The sequence below is a fragment of the Miscanthus floridulus genome, chromosome 5, assembly GCF_019320115.1.
Source record: "Miscanthus floridulus cultivar M001 chromosome 5, ASM1932011v1, whole genome shotgun sequence".
In the NCBI taxonomy this organism is placed as follows: Eukaryota; Viridiplantae; Streptophyta; class Magnoliopsida; order Poales; family Poaceae; genus Miscanthus; species Miscanthus floridulus.
Genome location: NC_089584.1, coordinates 105,473,527 through 105,494,955, shown reverse-complemented (window position 1 = coordinate 105,494,955; position 21,429 = coordinate 105,473,527). Strand labels below are relative to the sequence as shown.

Sequence of the window (21,429 nt, the reverse complement as noted above, 5' to 3'; positions counted from 1 at the left end):
CCACTAAGTTATACCGCCAACTTTTACCATTAAGTTATAATGTTAATTTGTAAAACTTAGATTATGCTACTAACTTATTCCACTAAGTTATGCTATTAACATATTCCAATAAGTTATACGACTGAACCTTTTTCATTAAGTTATGTTACTTAATATATATATAGGTTCCTATGAACACTAGCATAACCAATTAGGTAATTACCATGCTTCAATTTGAAATACATGGATATTGGCTTTTCTTCTAGCTACAAATGAACAGGCATTAAAACTTTATGAAGTTGTCTGTACTTATTTACACATAACTTGTATGTATGAAGTACAAGTAGCAACTGCCCTAATATTTTTCTTGTATCGAAGTTGGTTTTTTAAATTATATGCATGTAACTTCTATATTCAAATTACTATACTAAAGATTCTACATTAACTTATATGTTTAAGTTTTGTTTGCAACTATTATGTTTGACTTAATATATATACTCAAATTGGTATGTTAAGTTCTTGACTAATTATTGTAACTAAGTTGTTTTATATGAAATAAAAGTTCTTCTTCTTTATACTTAGAATTTTGTAGTTTTGTCTAAGTGACCTTGAGGTTGTTGCCTTTTGGTAAAGCTATTTCTTATTGATCTAGGTCGTAATTGCCTTTGATGTGCGGGTTCTCGGATCTTGGTACCTGTTCATCAATTTTTTTTGCATAGTGATAATCTAATAGAGCACCTGAAAGGGTTTTTTTCTACTTAGGTCATATCATTTTCTTATGTTTTGATTGGATTGGGTCATACGTATTAATTTTGTGTTCCTGATGGACTATTAAAGTAAAAGCAAATTAGTTGGTCTCCCTACCTAGTTGCGTGACAACAATTATCTAGAGTAGGATGAGCATGTGGTGGTATTAGAAGTGACAAATTTTTCTTCATTTTTCTTGTCATGTTATTCAAGTATAGTTTTGGTAAACTAATTGTTTTTGGTTCAATGTTTTCACGCAAGGAAAATAATTTAAATTAAGGCTACCTATGGTGGTTATCTTTGTACTTTGCAAAGATCTTGTATATCATAGTTACAAGATAACATGTACAAGTTATGTACATAGCTCGTGCTGTATAGCTTATGAATATAAGTTGTGTAGCATAATTTATATACATAAGTTCCACAGACTGACTTATGTGCATAAATTGTTCTTCATAACTTATTTGATTAGCTTATTGTACTTAGTTTATTGTTTATCACACTATATATGTTAGATAATCATCTTAGTTTTGCTATTAGCTTGTGTTTGTTGTTGTCAAATTTGTTATTTTTATTTATTATTTTAACTGGAAACATACGGAAAACTTCACAAGCTTTCCAAAATGTTAAATAATATAGTTTTCTGTGTTCTAAAACTCTTGCTACAATTTATTCTTTCGACTGTACTGCTGCTGTCATGAAATTTTAGATCTTGTAATTGCATGATTTTCCTATTTGTATAGCTTCAGTAGAGCAACTTGTTTGATTTGTAGTTATGTACATACAAGTTGTATTGTGTAACTTGGTTACACTATTGCTGTCTTTGGTAGTTTTTTTGGTTTAGGATCCTTGTTAGATTACAATTGGTATTACTTGATGACCTTCAGGTAGTTATCAGGGTGATGAGTTAACTTGGCATTAGTTGTAGTTTGTGATTTGAAGCATTTGGTTGTTTTTAGGTAGGCCAGTAATTCATGTTCATATTTTTGCTCTGAGCAACTGGTCTTACCCTTTAGCCATTTCTTCAGAAACAACGGTTGAGCTCTTAGCAAGTTGATAGTTTCAGAGTTAAGACTTGTGCAATTTGCTCTCTTTTGTTCAATCTGTGCTTGTGGATGTGTGTTTGGGTGTTAGTGAGATCATCACTCACTTTTTGAATTTCATGCTATGAATTCCATGCTTACATGGGATGGCCGACAAAATCTTCCTATTCACAATCTATGTTCGTCTTACAATATTGATGTTTTATTTTTTTCTTTAGAAACTAATTCCCATGTCTTTATACTTTCTTTTCTTTTTTTGCAAGAAGATATTTACAATCTTAGAGTAAAGTATGGTGCATTCATGCTTACACACAGAGGAAATGTGCACTTCTTGCCGGGAGATAAACCTGGTAATATGTATGATTTTCTACTTAACTTATTACATCATTGTTATTGAAATAGTTTCTTCTGTGCTTTATGAGATTTCTTCAATCAATGATGCTTCTTAATTTGTATAGTTATGTATCTAACTTATGCTTTCATGTGTATGTTACCTAACTTATTTAACTAAGTTATTGTACATCGTTATGTGTCTAACTTTTCTTTTCTTGTGTTTGCTACCTAACTTATTTGACTAACTTAGTGTTAAGAGTGATGTCTTTAACTTGTGTTTTCATGTGTATGTTACATAGTAATCTTACTTTTCCTATTGACTTATGTTTTTTTTTCTTTTGGTGTCATCTTTTTTGTTTTGTATTTGTTATTTTAAATATTAAAATATTTTACAGATCTTTCAATTGAAGAAACAGATATGCTCAATGTTATAGTGATAGAGATGCTGAGACTATCGTTGCAGAAGTTATAAAAGTTATTATTTATCTAGTTTCGGAAGTTTGCATCATATTATGAAATTTATCGTGTAGTATAGGTTGTAAAAGTTACTTTTATTTCATCCCCACCCTTTTATAAACCATTTTCCCATGTTCCCGAATGATTAGTTTCTGAAAAGAAAAAAAATGCTAGTCAATGTTATTCTCGCAGGCATTTTTAAAATGTAAATTTTGCGCTAAAAGAAAAGGTAGTATTGTATAACTTAGCACAGTAAAGTTATTCGTCGAAGTTATGCTGTCTATTTCAGTTATCTAAGTTATGTACGCATTGTTCTAAAAAAAGAAAAAGAAAATATGGGAGTGCGTGAGATCCAACACGTCCACGCCTAGCACGTGCGCAAAAAGAGAACGTAATGCCTGTGCGCTCACCCGAAAAGAGAAAGAGAACAGTATGTCATTAGACTATCCTAAAATGGTGTTTGGTGAGAATGGATGCTTCCTATTAAGACAAATATGCTGATCGGAGAATCGATCGCTGGGTTCATTTTGAATGAACGTTCGCCAACTGTTGGCGTCGCTACTGGTATACTGTAGCAATTGCCCCCTTGGATTGACTGCGAGCTCCGCGCACTGCATCGTGGGGTGGCTTTAATGTGATCAAGGCAACTTGGTCATCAAGAGATAGCGATCCTCAATGAATCCAGACATCCTTCACACGCAAAATTGAAGTATCGCCGCCCCTTTTGCTGTTAGCAAGAGCAACAACTGAATCCATGCACGCTGCATGCATCACCCCGCGGTGTACGGCGCCACATGCTTTGAGACTTGCCTTTTTGGTTTTCAGGGATTCCCTGTTGTATGTACGTACTATCAATCACGGGGGTGCTAATGACTTGACCTGTAAAACAATTTAGTGTCTTTTTCTTTGCAATGCATGTTTCTTTTCAGTTAGATTTAAGCAAGTACAGCTTTATCCACCTGTGGTAGTACAAAGTGCACTAGCCGCGATCACGTACGGATGCTACTCGCTTGCAATGCACCACCAAGCCACATGCATGTAATGCAAGCCCTATAACCCGTTTCCCCAATCAACCATCAAATGCACGCCGCATCTGTCGAGCACACGCAAGCATCTGACGGTATCTCTAAGCTTGATGAGCCCAGCCGGCCGGCCGGAATCTGCTCTCTGACTCGATCCACGTGCTAGCTAGTTGGCTACAAATTGCGCTGCTCTTCAGCTGGGGCTTGCATTGCCATGATCACTACTATTCACTAGAGAACGTCATAGCTTCCCCTTCGATAATTGGTGCAGCACTCACTCACCCTCAGCATCAGTTACAAATTACAATGTCGTCTTTTCTAGCGAGAAGCCTCGTCCTAGGCTGCCTGATCCTTGTGATCCTCCTGCCATCCCCAGGCTCGGCGTGGAGGGCGTCGTCTGGTGCAAGAGCTGCCGGTACCGCGGCTACGTCGAGTCCAGGGACGCGTCGCCTCTCAGAAGTACTCAGTTCCTTCGTCCGGCTGTACGTGCTCATCATCAGCATGAGCATCGATTTCCGCTCATTCCTGACCACAGTATATGCGTGCAGGCGCCGCGGCGCTGCTGCGGTGCCGGCACGGTCACCGGGCGCTGTCGGTGTGGAACACCACGAACGCGCACGGCTACTTACTGATCCAGACGGGGGCGCAGGCGGCGCCCTTCACGAGCAACGACTGCAAGGTGTACGTGCCGCGGTCGCCGTCAGCCCCGGCGCCCGGAAGAAGGGGTCGCCGCTCAAGTTCCGCAGGTTCGTCACGCTCACCGACGGGCTGCAGGCGCGCTACTCCGCCGGCCGCAGGACCCATCCAAGTGTTAACTAATGACCGTGACCGACGACCCGCTAGACTTCCAAACGGCTCGATCGCGCGCGTCGCGTTCATTCGCATCCCTGGGGGCTGGGGCTGTAAACTGGTACGTAATTAATAATATGGTCACGAAGCCGATGTATCTTTGTGCTTCGTTCCTGTACGTGTGTGTTGAAGTGTTGCTCCATGCATGATCCATCAGTTGGGGGAAAGCACGCACCTCTGATCGTGTGCTGCGTCACACAACATGTCTGCCGCCGACTGCCGTCGAACGCCAGGGCGCGCGCGGCTATGACGACGAGTCGACGACCTCGAGCGTACCATGGCAGGGATTGGATCGTAACCGCCACGCCACGGCCCACGGACACGAAGACGAAAGGCCCAACGGCACAACCGAGCCGCGTGCAGGATGCGGCCAGACCGCCAGGCCCCACGCCCACCCATGCCACAAGCTAACTGCCGAATGCCTGCCAAGGGCTGCAATGAGTTCGCGCAGCGACCGCACTGGGCGTGCGTAGCTGCTGTCGTGCTGTGTGGTCCTCGAGACAATTCAAGCCCTCCTCACCTCACGTACTACACACGTAACACACGCCTTTCCATAGGAACGTACGAGTACGTCTCATCTCATAAATCGCCATCACTCGTACGATAGGATTATACTGTACACCGTGCTAAACTGCTAATGAGCGGACGATGTCCCCTCACAGAGGTAAGCTGTGTGCTGTGGACTGTGCCTATCGAACGACGTCGACGTCACATCAGGGATCCAGCAATGGAGCGCGGACAGTTCGGCTGGTATTAAAGTCGACTGTTGTGAGAGAGAAATACCGTAGACTATAGTTGATAAGCCGGCTGATAAGTTCAAGCGAACAGGCCTACGTAGATTTCAGGGAACCCATACTACTCCTGCCTACGGTACCAATTGGTGCAGAACCAATCAGACAACCGCTGAAGACACACAATCGCGGGCTCATCTGCCATGCGTCCCCTGAAACCTCTTCTCTGAAAGTTCACCAGAATTATAGCTGGCCATGTAGCCCGAGGCACGATGGCATGGCACGAAGCTCGCTTTTTTAGCCCGACACGAGCACGGCACGCCCCGGTGACATGCGGGCCCGAGGGAGCAGGCCATGCCCGGGCCGCTGCTCAGGTCCGTGGGCTGGCATGGCACGGCACGGCCTGTGTCACCCGGCCCGGCAGCGGCCTGGCCACCCCCTCCTCACTCCACCTCCCCTCCCCGTGGCCCAACGCGGCCGGCCCAGCCTAACATCCCCGCCTCCCCCCTCCTCAGTCCTCATATATAAGCGGAGCCGCACACCGCGGCCGCGGGCAGGCTCTCCCCCGCGCAGCCCCACGCCCCCACGCTCCCACCCCCGGCCTCGAACCCTAACTCCCCTCCCCTCCCCCTCCCCGTCGCCCCGCGCAGTCCTCCTCTCCCCCACGACCGCACCCCTCCTCTCCCCCACATCGTCACGCAGCCGCACCCGCACCCCTCCTCTCTGTCATGCGCAGCGCACCACCCGGCCGCACCCGCACCCTAGAAGCATCGCCGCCGGTGTGCCCCTACGGTCCTACCTCCTCTTGCCGCGCGTAGCCGTCGGCGTCGGGTGCGGCCGGATCCGCCACGGCCCTCTTCCTCGTCTCCACCCCCACGCCTCTGGAAGCCGGCGACCCCGTGGGGGCAGATCTACGGGAACAGATCCAGCGGCTCACCACCATGCTCCCCACGAATGCCTCCTCGTCTGGGAAGCTCTTCGCAACGGCCACCATCGGCGAGGTCCCCGACACCGTCAACGGGCTCACGCTCTGCCGCGGCGATGCCAACTCCTCCTCCTGCAGGGCCTGTGTCCCCACCGTCTTCTACGGCTCCTGCCTCATTCGCTACTCCGACCAGAACTTCCTCTCCATACCCTTCTCTTCTCACTAGATCTGGCGTCGAGCGCCGCCACCGCCTCCCACCTCTCTCAGCCAGCGCCGCCCCTTTGCCACCCGCGCCCGGCCTAGAGGCGACGACGACGCCTCCGTTCCCCTCTCATCGGTCTGCTGGGCCGGCACGACCTGCTAAGACGCTCGGCCTTTTTAGGCCAGCCCGACCCAAAAAATGGCCCGATAGGCCGTGCCTGGGCCGTTGGCCAGGCCCGACGCCCGGTTTGGCCTGGGCCATGAGGCATGGCGTGCCGTGCCGGCACGAGCACCTATGGGCTGTGCTTGGCCTGGGCCGGGCTGACCCATTGGCCAGCTATAACTAGAACAAAGGTGGAATCGTGGGACGTATCAATGACACCTGCGCTGCGTCTTCTCTGGTCCCTGCCCCGGGGCCCGGGGGACAACCTGATGAGAAGGAACACATTGCTGCGCCGTGCGACCTCCTCTTCCTCTCATCCTCTACAAGGCACTCGTAGTCATGAGTTTATGATGGTAGGGCCTCTTGCCTCTCGCCCGTCATGTCGCACCGCGCGTGTCCATGTTCCTGGCCTGGCCGTGCTGCACCTACGCCTATGCAGGAGCCGGGGCCTGGCGTCCATCATAGCTGGAGTCGACTGGCAGCTTTGTTTGTCCATTTTTTTTGGTGACCTCCAGCTTCCGAGATCTTGCTACATTCATGTTCTACAGTATCTCTTATTATCAAACTAGGGGACTTTGGCCGCCAACCAGGGTGGCCACGTCGCCCGAAATTCCCCTGGCCGTCTGATTCTCTGATCGACGGCCCGTATTGGCTCCACCACCTGCGACAGTACAGCCCGCCCGCTACGAAGCCCTCGGTGGCTCTCCCCAGCCCCAACACCCTCCTCCTCTCTGCTCTCTCTCTCCCTCCCTCACCACCGGCTCACGGTGTGGCTCAGGTGACGGCACAGGACGACCTCGGTGGTGGCCCGCCCTCCGCGCGACGGCGGCCTCCCTCCTCCTTCTCCTCCTCCTCCTCCTCCACCACCACCATGCCACTTCCTCCTCGTGACGCAACATGGCGGAGGCCCTGACGCGCTGGAGGCCTCTGGCGGTGGAGAAACCTCCGTGCTGGCCGTACATGACGACAGGGAGATCACGTTAGCAACCTCGGCGGTGGATCTAGAGCGGCCGCTCGTGGGGCCCCTCCCGACGACCGATCTGAGGCTACAGCGCGGCGTCGACCTCGTGCAACCAACGGAGGCGGTGGATCTATGGTGAGCAGCCGGATCCAACGCGAGCCCTCCCTGTCTCTAGTAGATCCGCCTGCGTGGCCTCCACCGATGGCCGGTGCGCGGCCGGCACGATGGCACACGTCCATGACCTGTCCCCCGTTGCCCCCCGTAGGTGGCCGGGATGTAGCTCCTTTGACCTCACCTTGCACCTGGACCTCAAGCTCGCCCGCCGCATCGAGAGCAGCCCGCCCAGGCCCGCCGGCCAGGAGGTGTTTCATCATGGATCGCCATTTTGGGTTAGGTGGTGGCGGTGGCGGTGGCGGTGGCGGGGTCAGGCGGTGCAGGCACTGGGTGGCAGTGAAGAGGGTGCCCCTGACCATAGGGGACGGGCTCTAGGTTGTTCAGGAGGAGGTGAAGTGGCCGAGGCGCGCCTCCACATGGTGTCAGAACGTGTGCACATTCCATGGTGCTGTGAGGGTCGACGGCCACGTCTATTTCGTCATGGATTGCCATTTCGGGTCTATGCAGGTAGAGATGCGACAGAATGGTGGATGTCTCATGCTGGAGCAGATTCTTAGGTCTGTCATTGCATCTAAACGTCAGTTTTTAGTAATATTGAGTAGCTATTCTTTCTGCTTTTGTTGTGCCAATTATCACTGCAAACATATCACGTTGCAACATAGCGCTCACTTTTATTGTTACTCAGTACTCAGTAAGAACTAAGAAGCATGCCTAACTAGAACCTTCACTAAAGGTGGCAAACTGTGTAGTATGGCAACTTGCTTTGAGAGGTGTGAAGTGATTGCCTTGTTAATGGTGTTATGCATTTTGATTTTGTTGGTGTTGGTACCTGTTTTGTTTGCTTAGCTTCTATTGTTGTAAGGAATGTAAAATTGGTCACAATTAATGCTCATCATGTTGATTGCCATTTTGGTGCAATGCCGTGATATATTTTGTGAATATCATAACTTTGCCTTCCAATTTGCTCGCTGAGTCAATTACCATCAGGTTATCAAGCTGTGGAGCTTCATTTTTTTATCTATTATCAGCTCACAGTGTGGCTAACACTAATATATATATATATATATATATATATGCTCAAATCATTAAAGTTCCTATGACATGCTTATGTGTGAGTAAAATTTCTACAAGAATTAATATCGCTGCAGGAAATTTATGAAGTGCTGTGTTTTTCCCACCAGTATTAGGCACTGGCATATTTAACATTTCTTTGCAAGACCCATGTGGTCTTTAGAATGTAGGTATCTCCTTTCATACCTTGCCGGCGCGCGCGATGGCGCGCGTGATGAACTAGTACACCATTACACCAATACACCCTACTGGTCCGCGGAGCAATCAAACCATTCTCACGGCTCAGCTGAAGGTCACACAGACCACCACCAGCTGAGGTGCTTTTCAAGACATAGTAAGAATATCTATGGTGGAGGGTGGTGATGGTGGTGTGGGCTTGTGGGGCATAGCGAGTGGATAGCATGTTCATCTAATCATCTACTGACCCCATTTTGAATGGTAAGAGCAACTCCAACATTCGTGCTAAACTAAATAACCAAATTTTATAGTTTAGCTCTTTTGTAAAACTAGGTAGCGTGACCTTATGTTGCTATGGGCCAGCTAAACTTTTGTACTAAAAATAAACGGATCGCACGATAAGATAACAATACTGTGAACATCATTAATTAAGAAACCCACAAAGCAAGTGCACACTCATGACTTCTGGAGGGACACATAGTAAATTACCAGATTGAACTCATCAGACAAATCATTCCCGGTTCAATACTCCATAAAGGTTATTAAGAATAAACCGCATGAAAAACTACAAACAACATTCATAGAGGTTCAGGCACACATTAGGTCAAAGAGGTCAAAGGCACACAAAATTCATTATTTCTGACATACCTGTCGGTGTTTTGAGTTGCCACCAACAAGTAAGTTTCTAATATTGCGCGTCTAGCTCGGATGGTGTGCTAAGAGGACGCGAGGTTTATACTGATTCGGGCAGAATGTCCCCATGTCTAGTTCATTGCTGCTGCTCATGTTACTAGCACTGAAAGTTCATAGTAGGGGTTACAAACAGTCGAGAGAGGAACATATCCCAAGTCTCTGGTGGGAGGAGCGAATGGGCGCCGAGGGCTCAGTTGCTTCTCTGCTAGGTGCTTGTGTGTTCTAATTGGTTTGGGGTTCGAGTTTGAATCGGTGTGATGTGCTGTGATCGTTGGTCTAATGCCCCTTAATGGGACGCCCTACTTTCCCTTTTATAGGCTAAGGGAAAGCACGAGTTATAGCGGAGGGAAAAAAGGAGAATCAGAAGGATAAGAAGTCCTCTAGGACCGCCGGGTCCTTCTTCTCTTCTATGCGGGTCTCGCCGACCCTGTAGACATCAACAGGGACAGCTTCACGTCACACTCCTGTCCATCAGTGGCGCCATGTGCAGGCATCATCTCCCGGTCATGGTGCCCCACTCCATCCTGGCAGACATCGTGGTGAACTGACGTGCCTATTAGTGTTTATACGAAGGTTAGGCAGAACAACACCAGTTCGCCCGACGCTGTTCCTGATGAGAATCCTCAGGTATGGCCCATCACGACCACATGTTATATCGGGGTGTGCCAGTCACCTCCCTGGTGTTAGAGCTTTGACCCAGGCCCATATGCTTGGACCTAGAGTGGTTGGCGGCGGTATGGGTCTCCATTGGGCGAGACGAAGCCCCCGACCTTGGGGTCGGGCGAGGCAGAGCCCAAACCTAGGGGTTAGGCGAGACAGAGCCAACCCTTAGAGGTCAGGTGAGGTGGATCCCATGACCTTAGTGTTGGGTGAGGTAGAGCCTGCCCTCAGGGGTCAGGCGAGGCAGAGCCCGCTGCCTCGATGTCGAGCAAGGTGGAGCTCGCCCTCAGGGGTCGGGCGAGGTGGAGCTCAAGGCCTCGGTGTTGGGTGAGGTGGAGCCACCCTCAGGTGTCAGGCGAGGTAGAGCCTGCGGCCTCAGTGTTGGGCAAGGCAAAGCCACCCTCAGGGGTCAGGCAAGGCAGAGCCCATGGCCTTGGTGTTGGGCGAGGAGGAGCCACCCTCAGGGGTCAGGCGAGGCAGAGCCACCCTCAGGGGGTGGGCAAGGCAGAGCCACCCTTAGGGGTCAAGCAAGGTGGAGCCCATGGCCTCGTTGTCGGGTGAGGTGGAGCCATCCTCAGGGGTCGGGCGAGGCAGAGCCCACGGCCTCGGTGTTAGGCAAGGTGGAGCCAAGCTTAGGGGTCGAGCGAGGCAGAGCCAACCCTTAGGGGTTGGGCGAGGCAGAGCCCATGGCCTCGGTGTTTGGCGATGAGGAGCCACCCTCAGGGGTTGAGCAAGGCAGAGCCCGTGGCCTCGGTGTCGGGCGAGGTAGAGCTAACCTCAGGGGTCGGGCGAGGTGGAGCCCACGGCCTTGGTGTTGGCCGAGGTGGAGGCAACCCTCAGGGGTCGGGAGAGGTGGAGTTTGCATACCTAAGGGTCGATTGGAGCTATAGTCATGCTCTTGACTGCTCGGGTGAATCAATGTTGATGGTTATTAGCTCCTCCTCTTCAAGTACCTTGGTATTGGTCCCCGACAGTAGCCCCCGAGCCTGCAGAGGAGTAGAATACTCCTTCAGAAGTTTTTCTGAATGGGAGGACTCTAAGGGCCTTGGTCTTCTTTCGTTGCCCACGGCATGTCCCGGGGACAGTGATTCCCTCTCATCGAGGTCGGACCCTTCCCGGGTATGGCCATGAGATTTTGGTGGGTTGGAAAAGGTCTTTCTTGATTTTTGACCCCCGCGGGGTCTGTTGTTCTATGACCGCACGTCAGGTCTCCTTGCAAGTCCAACTTCCCTTGAGCCCCCATGCATAGCCAAGGTCCGGTCGAAGGTCGACTCACCTTTGTGATTATCACCTCATCAATGGTTTCCACAACTAGAGGGGTGAGCTGTGCCCTGATTTTCATCTATGGACAAGCCGTGGTGCTTGATGGGTTGTTAGCTGGCTAGTTTGAGTGGGGTCCGAGCATCCCATTCATGGGGATCTGGCTAGGGTCAGCTTGGTGGCTGACTTTAGATTCTGAGCGGTCAATCCATATAGTTCTCGGGTCCATTCGACTGGTCCTGAGGGCTCTTTGCCTTTCTTTAGGGAAAAACCATAGATCGTACCCGCCCGAGACTTGATCGTGGGCCAGGATGCCCATGGCGCTCATGCGCCTAGGTACTGCCCGCTTGCAGGCCCATCCCTTTCCATCTCTTACTCTAAGGGTGCCCGGAGCGGTTGTCGAGCCCATCGATGGGCCAACCTTTGAACTCCTGGGCCTAGACAGGCCATAGAGGTGTTTTTTATCCGTATTCCTCTTACCTATGACCAGTCATGGCCCATCTAGAGAGGCGAAATGTTCGGCAAGTTTTCCAAAGGAACAGATAGAGATTGCGTGCGCACTTCCCACGGTGAGACGTTGTGGCTGATCATGGTAGTCATGGAGATCCAGGCGGATAGTTGGTTTCCTCGCACCCATCACCCCTATAAAACCAAGTAGTTCGCTCTCCGGGTTCCTTACCTTGCATTCTTGCTTCCATAGCCACGACCGCCGCCACCAATCGCCTAGGGTTCCCCATCTTTGCATCCCTGCCATCACTAAGCCCACATCCAACCGTCCCCACCTCCAATGGATCCATGGTGCCATTCTGACATCACCTTCCAGCGCATGGAGTGCCTCATCCATCGCGGTCTTCTCCAAGCACGGACCTCGACCGAGGAGTGGTTGCTACCCGATGATGAGGATCTACCATCACCGCCCAATGGCTATGTGGTGTCGTTCGCCCACTTCCATGAGCATGGGTTCATGACCCCCGCCCATAGATTTCTTTACGGGTTGCTGCACTACTACAAGATCGAGCTGTAGCACCTCAATCCCAATGGGATCTAGCACATGGTGGTGTTCGTCGGCCTATGCGAGGGATTGCTGGGGATTAGCCCCCACTTTGATCTGTGGAGGTTCTTCTTTGCCGCCACCCTCTAGAAGAAGAGGGAGAAGAGTGGTAGGTAGGAACTGCACATACCGATGGGGTGCACTAGCATCCAACTCCAAAATGACCAGGTCGATGAGTACCCACCGATGTGGCTGTCAACGTCCAACAAGGGGTGGCATTCACTGTGGTTCTACCTCAAGAATGACGCCACCACCCCTCTGTCGTAGTTCACCAGCCATCTGATCGAAGAGGCCCCAGAGTCATGTAGGAAGTGGGGCGTTATGGAGAAGGACAAGAAGAAGATCTGGGACCACATCACCGCCATCCACATCTTGAAGGAGAGTGGCCTAAAGGGGCTGGGCATCATCAGAGCCTACCATGCAAGGAGGGTGGCGCCATTGATGATGCACTCGGTCTAGCTGTATGTGATGGCGCCCGAGGCATCGTTCGACGGAATGACGCTTGCTGAGGGAGCGCTCCCCCACTCTGAGGTCACGCAACACATTAAGGAGGCGATGGAGCTATCACAGGATGATGTGGTTGCCCCCCTCAATTTCGTCTACCTAGTGCCAGGACATCCTCTGATGCAGTCGAAACTAGGCCATGTCATCTTTGTAAGTCTCTCCTCCTCATACTTCCACTTCAATTGATTTCCTGACCCCTTGATACTAACTTTGAGAGGGATGGGACCAGCCAAGGGACCTAATCTTCATGGATCACCCAAGGTCATTGTTGAGGAATTTGTTCATGAGGGTGGCGAATTGCGCTGAGGGCAAGCGGCTGAGGAAGGTGAAGGAGGACAAGAGGAAGAAGAAGCAGCAAAAGCTAAAGGCGTGGGAGCAAAGGGAGGACACCAACAGTGATGGTGATGATGATGGAGACGATGATGAGATAGTTGACGACATCGAGTGGGATGACCTAGACAATGAGGATGTGCTGACAGGTATCGGTTCATCGTTGCAGGAGTCGAGACCCTTCCTATTCCACGAAGGGGAGGCACGTCCAAGGAGCCAACAGAGATAGGTCGTACCATCAGCTTGCCCTAGGAGCCAATAGGGGTGGGTGGATCTACCACCACGCCCGAGGTACCAGCGGAAGCTGGTGGCTCCACCATCGTGCCCCAAGATTCAAGGGGAGTGAGACCCTCTACCCAGGAGCAGGGGGTAGGCTCAAAACTGCCTTACCCCAATGAGGTGGAGCAAAGGTTGGGGGGTTCACCCCCCAAACGTATCCGCCGCCCTATGACGCTGAGGTGAGTCATCAACACCTCTATTTTTTCCTATTTTGGTTAGATTTCATCACAACTTATGCTTTTCGTCTCTTGCAGCGTCGAGAGGCAGTGTACTCCTTTGGCGCTGGCGCCAAAGAAGAGCCTCACCCTTCAAGCGAGGCGGCTGCCGTCGGCTAGCGTTGCGCCCATTTCAGGTGGGAACTGCACCAGTGTGACTGCATCACCATCTAATCAGGCACCGCCCGTGGTATTGCCCGTGCCCTTGGTAGGATGGGTGGACACAGGGGCTCAATTGATGCCTTCGGAGGTCATAGAATAGCCATGATGGCGGTGATACCGCTGCCAACATCAGGGCGGACGAGGCATCCGACCGTGCTCATGGCGCCAACCATGGTGGGTGCAACACAGCCGGTCAGGACCCATCAATGTAGGCAGAGGTGGCAGCAGCTATGATAGGCAGGTCACAGCCAGGCGCTATCATGGTGATGCTTGAGGAACCGACGTGACCCGCACCATCGGTGGCCCAAGTGATGGCGTCTAGCATGGGCTAGATGGAGGGGGACATGGTCGAGGGGTCTCCAAAGGTCATGGTTCTAGGAGAGGAGTCAGCGTCCATACCTCTGACCCCTTCCATCGCCGGAGGGAGTCTCCCAGTGGGGACATCACGACGAGAAGGGTTGGCGGTGATCCGAGCCGGTGGGGAGCCATCCCTGGCCCTAACATTGGTAGGTAGTGACTTGCCTATGCAGGGCAAGCCCCTGCTTCGGTGGGTGAGTCCAGAGGATCCGATGTCAACGCTCTTCACTCTTGATGATGTCGCATAGAGCATGGAGTGGGAGAGCCTCGACATGGGGGTCACGTCCATGCTTCAAGCCCTGGACCACACCCGAGGTGCCTTACACGATGTTGTCATTCCCTCCGGTGGGTATTTGCTTGACCCTACTTCTTGCCCTTTTCTTTCTCTATATATTTTTTGTATTCTGACCATTGTCTCCTTTTAGTCCCTTATCGCTCGCAGCCTAGGGAAGTCTTGGTTCCTTCGTGAGCAAAAGGAAACCTGGGACTGCCTCATCGAGGAGGCGTGGTTACGCAGGGAGGTGACCACTTAGCTTGTTGCCACCTAGTAGAGGGTGCCCAAGCTGACTTCCCTTCATCGAGGAGGCGGACAGTCTTTAGTCATAGGTCTGATGCCAGCGAGGCTAGGAGGGCATTCGAGGCCCTGTCAGTGAGATCGAGGAGGGATGATAAGGAGGCCACCAAGGTCAGGAAGGAGTGGGATGAGCTGCTTCGAAAGGATGCCAATACCCACCAGTGAATCCTCAACCTTCTGGCCGAGGTTGAGAAGGAAAGGGACCTGAAGCTGGGGGCCGAGGAGAAGCTCGCGGCCTTGGAGAAGAGGGCAAGTCTAGATGCCATAGTGGTCGTCTAGCTACGCAAGGAGCAAGATGAGCTGCTCCAAACCACGAAGAGGCTCTGCTCGGAGTGTGGCATAGCTCACGAGGAGCGCGATCAGGCCTGGTGCGATGACGCATAGCAAAAGGTTGGATCCCTCTAGGTCGTGCTTAGAAACGCAATGACCCTAAAGCTAGAGGCCGAGAGCGTCTCTACCGGGCTAGCCATGGACCTTGCTGAGGCGAGGAGGAATCTTCAGGTGTAGAGTGATGAGCTCGGTATCCTAATCACCACCCTCAGAGTGGACTACGATGACCTTAAGGTGGTGTGGTCAGAGGGGACCAGCTCACTCATGGCCCATACTGTTGAGATCACAGCTCATGTGTGCTAGCTCTAGAGGAATGTGCTTCGCGCCGGGGTCAACCAATCCTTCATGATTGGTCATTCTCATTACAGGGACACCATTGACCTGGAGGCGATGAGCCATGACTTCACACCTGGCTATGAAGCCCATGAGCTGGAGGAGATGGAGATGGCGATGGCTCCCCTTTTGCAGGACCTGGTGGATAGAATAGAGAGCATAGTTCACCCCCAGAGGGGTTAGTTTGCTAGATAGGTCAGTCAATCATTCATGTAACAAGCGAACAAGCTCTGACCCCTTTGTACTATCCGAACAAACTTATCATTTTGTTTTGTTTGATCGAATTTGTTTTTCCTCCCTTTTTATGTGTGAAAAGGGGTTCATGTGTTCCGACCCTTCTATTTGTTAAGACCATAGGGCCCGAGGTGTAGGAGGGAAACTCTAATCACGCTGGTAAGCAAGAGTGCCATAGCTGCTGGGGTGTAGGTTTCCCGTAGTCTGACCAACCTTACTCAGTCGTTCATTTCTGCAGACCTTGCCGCTATGTTTTTTAACGTGGGGAATGGGTCAGGTGCGGTGACCATTTTAGAAAGGGTGTATATATGCCCTTATCAGCCCCTGAGTGAGACCCGATCCCTTGCTATTGCTAGGGTTAGGTGTCACTGAAGATCGAGGAGATGATAGCAAAACTAGTAGGAAAGAGTGTCTCTTGTTTTTGCACGTACCCCCTCCCTAGGATCTAAGCCATCATTCTGCGACCATGCGTTCGGTCTCCTTGCGAGTCCAACTTTCCTTGAGCCCCCGCACGTAGCAGGGGTGTGGTCGAGGGTTGGCTCATCTTTGTGATCATCGCCCCATCCATGATTTCCACAACCGGAGGGGTTGAGCTAACGTCACTTGCCTCGATGGCTCGAGTGACGCACTCGGTGAGCTCGCTAATGGGCATGTTCGAGTGGAATCTGGGTCTGTCATTTGTGATGGGTCAGCATTCCACTGCTCCTTGACCTGCCTCTCGGTAGATGCCCGAGCCATTCTGGAGGGTGACTCAGGTGGCCCGCTGACCTCTCCTTGATGGAGATTCTATGGGCTTCGCTCAAGGTTAGGATCAAATGAGAAGGTTGAGATGACCCTGTCCGCTTCTGAGTAGGTCAGGCAAAGGCCACTAGGGCTCCTCTATGTTTTCTCCCCTGGCTTTATTCAACGCGAGGCGGTCTCGGGCCCTTCGCGGTCTAGCCTTTGAACCCCGGTCAGGTAGATTCCTGAGTTTGGGTCGGGCGGCTGGAGCCCCTGAGCCCTGTGGGGGTCAGTAGGGGTCGACCATATTTCATGCATCACCCTGTCCTTAGTTTCCACAACCAGAGGGCCCGAGCTAATGACACTTGCCTTGATGGCTTGAGTGTCGCGCTCGGTAAGCTCGCTAACAAGCATGTTCAAGTGGAATCTAGGTCCGTCATCCGCTGATAGGGTCAGCATAGCCCTCATGTAGCATTCCACTGCTCCTTAACCTGCCTCCTAGCATATGCCCATGTCACTCTAAAGAATGACTTAGGTGGCCTGCTGGCCTCCCCTCGATGGAGATTCTGTGGGCTTGGCTCGAGGTTAGGATTGAACGAGAAAGGTCAAGATGTCCCTATCCACTTCTAAGCAAGGTCAGGCAAGGGCTGCTGGGGCTCATCTCTGTTTTTCTCCCTGGCTCTGTTAGATGTGAGGCGGCCTCAAGCCCTTTGTGGGCTAGCCTTTGAACCCCGGTCATATGGATTCTCGAGTTCGGGTCAAGCGGCTCGAGCCCCCAAGCCCCATGGGGGTTGGTAGGGGTCGGCCAGATTTCATGCATCACCTTGTCCTCAATTTTCGCAACTAGATGGGCTGAGCTAACAACACTTTCCTCTATGTCTTGAGTGTCATGCTCAGTGAGCTTGCTAATGGGCACGTTCAAGTGAAATCTAGGTCCATCATCCACATACAAGGTTGGCATAGCCCTCATGTGGTATTCCACTGCTCCTTAACCCACCTCCTGGCATATGCTAGTGTCACTCTAGACAGTGACTCAGGTGGCCCGCTGGCCTCCCCTCAATGGAGATTTTGTGGGCTTGGCTTGAGGTTAGGATCGAACAAGAAAGGTCGAGATGTCCCTATCCACTTCTGAGCGGGGTCGAGCAAGGGCCACTGGGGCTCATCTCGGTTTTTATCCCTGGCTCTATTTGATGCAAGGTGGCCTCAAGCCCTTCGTGGGCCGGCCTTTGAACCTCGGTCAGTTGCCGCTCATGTCGAGTGAGACAACTACCAATTCGTGACGCGACATGAAGCGTTGTGATGCAATGCTTGCATATGCAATGCTTGCATGTATAAGATGAATGTATGAATGAAAGAATTTATGAATGAATATATGAATGAATGTATGAATGCATCCATGAGAATGGATGAATGAATGCTCATGTATTGGAAAAGTAAAGTGGGGGTTGGTAAAGTTACCTTGATGGCACAAGTGACGGGTTTAGGGAGCTCTTACCGGATATGTCCGTGTGGGGTTCGGGTTCGATGTTCGTGATGGGGCCGGCGTAACCTACATGAGGCATCCCACTTCTCCATACCTATTTCTCGGTAGTGGCCCGAGTTGTCCGACCGACCTGGGTGACCTACCGGCCTCTCCTCAATGGAGACTCCACTGGTGGGTCCCTCTGAATCCTTCCAGGGAAGGTGGAGGCTAAAGCTTGGGGTGTGGGGACAAAAACTCTGATCATGCTAGTGAGCAGAAATGCCATAGCCGTTGGGGCATAAGTTTCTAGCGGTCTAACTAGTTTTACTTAGAGTTTGTTTCCGCACACCTTGCCTCTAGGTTTTTAGCCCAAGAAAGGGGTCGAGCATCGAGAATGTCTACCGAATCGACACTCTTGCTAGGCCCCGAGTGAGACCTGAACCCTTGTTGTTGCTGGGGTCAGGGGCTTGATAACAAAATTAATGCATGTAAAGTAAGGGTGACCCATCTCGATAGTGGCCTGAATCGTTTGATCGACTTGGGTGACCTGCTGTCATAGGAATTACCTCGATGGCATGAGTGATGGGTTTAGGGAGCTCTTACCGGATATGCTCGAGTGAAATCTAGGTCTATCATTCATAACGAGGTCCACATAACCCGTGTGGGGCATCCTGCTGCTCCCCACTTGTCAACCCACACCACCCGTCCCTTGGTAGCGGCTAAGCCATCTGGTCGACTTGTATTGCCCCGCTAGGATAGGACTTACCTATGGAGATAGAGGATGAGAATATCCCACACAAGAATTTAGTAAGACAGATAAGCCAGGTAGTGAACTTGTAATAAATGGACAAGCTCTTAAATTTCATTATAGTTAAATAGCTTTTTAGCCCTTCTACCCATTTGTATAAAAAGGTTAGCTCATTCTGACCCCTTCCATCATTAAGGTCATAGAGCTCGGGGTGCGGGTGAGCAAATTCTAATCACGCTGGTGAGCAAAGGCACCGTAGTCGCCAAGATGTAGGTCTCATAGTCTGACCAGTTATACTTAGAGCTTGTTCCTGTAACCCTAGTTCCTAGGTCTTAACATGATAGGGGGTCGGGCACAGAGAAAATTGGCCAGGTGGACAAACTTTTAGACGTGCACCGACTCTTCTCATGACTAAGGCCAAAAGGCCCAGGGTGCAGAAGAAAACTCTAATCACACAGGTGAGCAAAGGTGCCATAGCCACTGAGGCATAGGTTTCTCATAGTCTGACCAGTTTTACTTAGCGTTTGTTTCCACAAACTTCGCTTTTGGGTCTTAACCATGAGAAAGGGTCAGACGTAGAGACTATCTACCGGATAGATACACTCTTATTAGCCCTCGAGTGAGGCCCGACCCTTTGTCATTGCTGGGGTCGGTTGTCACTAAAGGTCAAGGAGTTTGATAGTGAAACTGATAAGAGAAAGTGTGTGTTTATTAAGGATAAAAGTGACGTAGCTGCTCGATGTTCTAGGCATTGGCGAAGACATCGTCGTCGATGGTCTTGAGCTTGTAGGTGCCTAGCCAGAGCACCTTCATGATGATGTATGGTCCCTCCCACGGTAGAGAGAGTTTGTGGTAGTCCTTGCTGCTCTGGATTAGACGGAGGACTAGGTCTTCGATGTTGAAGGCTTGACCCCGCACTTGATGATTGTGGTACCATCACAACGCCTACTGGTACTTGGCCGAGCAGAGGAGGGAAACATCCATGGCATCCTTGAGGGACACCTCAGCTCCCTATTCATCATACACCCTGACCCTTGGCGCTCCATAGTCAAGGTTGGTCAGGAGGACTGCCTTGGAACCTAGACCATGAAGAGTGGCATGTAGCCAGTGGCCCAACTAGAGGTCGTCCTTAGGCTCTAGAGCACCATGGGAAGCTCCACGACCCATCGTCCACCAAACTTGTTCAACCGGTTGAAGATCCTAGGCTTGAGGCCTTGTAGGACCATGCCATTCGCACACTCGACCAGCCCGTTCGTGTGGGGGTTTGCCATGGTAGCCCAATTGACCTAGATGTAGTATTCATCATAGAATTAGAGGAACTTCTTTCTGGTGAACTGCGTGCCATTTTCCGTAATGATGGAGTTTGGGACTCTAAAGCGATGGATGATGTCGAGGAAGAATAGCATGGCTTGCTCGGACTTGATCACGGAGATCGGCTAAGCCTCTATCCACTTTATAAACTTATCTATGGTGACAAGCAAGTGGGTGTAGCCCCTAGGCACCCTTTTGAGGGGTCCAACCAGATCAAGCCCCCGGACCATGAATGGCCACATGATGGGGATCATCTAGAGTGCTAGGGCCGGTAGGTGAGTCTATCGAGCATGATACTGACACCCTTTTGCAGGTGCGCACAATTTGCTCGGCGTTGGCTACTGTGGTTGACCAGTAGAAGCCTTATCAAAACATGTTTCTAACCAGGGTTCTAGGCACGACATGGTGACCGTAGGTCCCAGCATGGATATCGCTCAGCAAATGCTTCCCCTGTTCAATGGGGATGTAGCGCTATAGGATCTTGGTGAGGCTTTGCTTGTAGAGTTCGCCCTCAGCAAGGATAAAGGACTTGGTGCGATGCACGAGGCATCGAGCCTCCATCTTGTCCGTCGATAGTGCCTCATGGAGGAGGTAGTCAAGGTAGAGCGTCCTCCAGTTGACTTTAGGGTCAGATGGAGCCGACAGTTGGTCAACCCCCAAGCCTAGGGTGGGTGGGCCATCATTGGCTTGTTTCGGCCCCTCATAGCGAACCGAGTCCTTGTGCTGATCGCTGGCGAAGACACCCGTTGGAACATGCTCTTGATCGGACGCCGCTTTTGCCAGCGCATCGACCACCTCATTTGAAATGCCTTGGAATGTGGTTGAGCTCGAAGTCATCAAACTTGTCCTCTAGCTGGCAGACTTCTCGGCAATATGCAGCCATCTTGGCTTTGTGGTAGCTTGACTCCTTCGTGACTTGGTCGATGACTAGCTGGGAGTTGCCCCGGACGTCGAGGTGTTGGATGCCTAACTCGATGGCAATGCATAGGCCATTGATGAGTGCCTCATATTTGGCCACATTGTTGGAGGAGGGGAAATGGATGCAGACCATGTACCTCATGCATACTCGAGAGGCAAAACAAAGATCAGCCCCATGCCGACGCCTTTCTTCATCAGTGATCCATCGAAGTACATCGTCCAGTACTCTTGGTCGATGATCGCTGGTGGCATTTGGACCTCGGTCCACTCTACAATGAAATCAACTAACTCTTGAGATTTGATGGCTGTCCGAGAGGCATACGAAATGCCTTGACCCATCAACTCGAGCGCCCACTTCGTGATTCTCTCCATGGCATCCTAGTTTTAGACGACCTCAACAAGGGGGAAGGATGTCACAACCATCACCAGATGTGACTCAAAGTAGTGACGCTGCTTTCTCTTGGTGATGAGGATGGTGTATAGAAGCTTCTAGATTTGGGGGTAGCAGGTCTTGGA

At 50.9% G+C, this 21,429-nt stretch overlaps 1 pseudogene; it reads left to right on the top strand.

The window, feature by feature from the left end:
* Positions 1–3,886: 3,886 nt before the first annotated feature.
* LOC136455073 (uncharacterized) lies at positions 3,887–6,311 on the top strand (annotated as a pseudogene).
* The last annotated feature ends 15,118 nt before the right edge of the window (positions 6,312–21,429 follow it).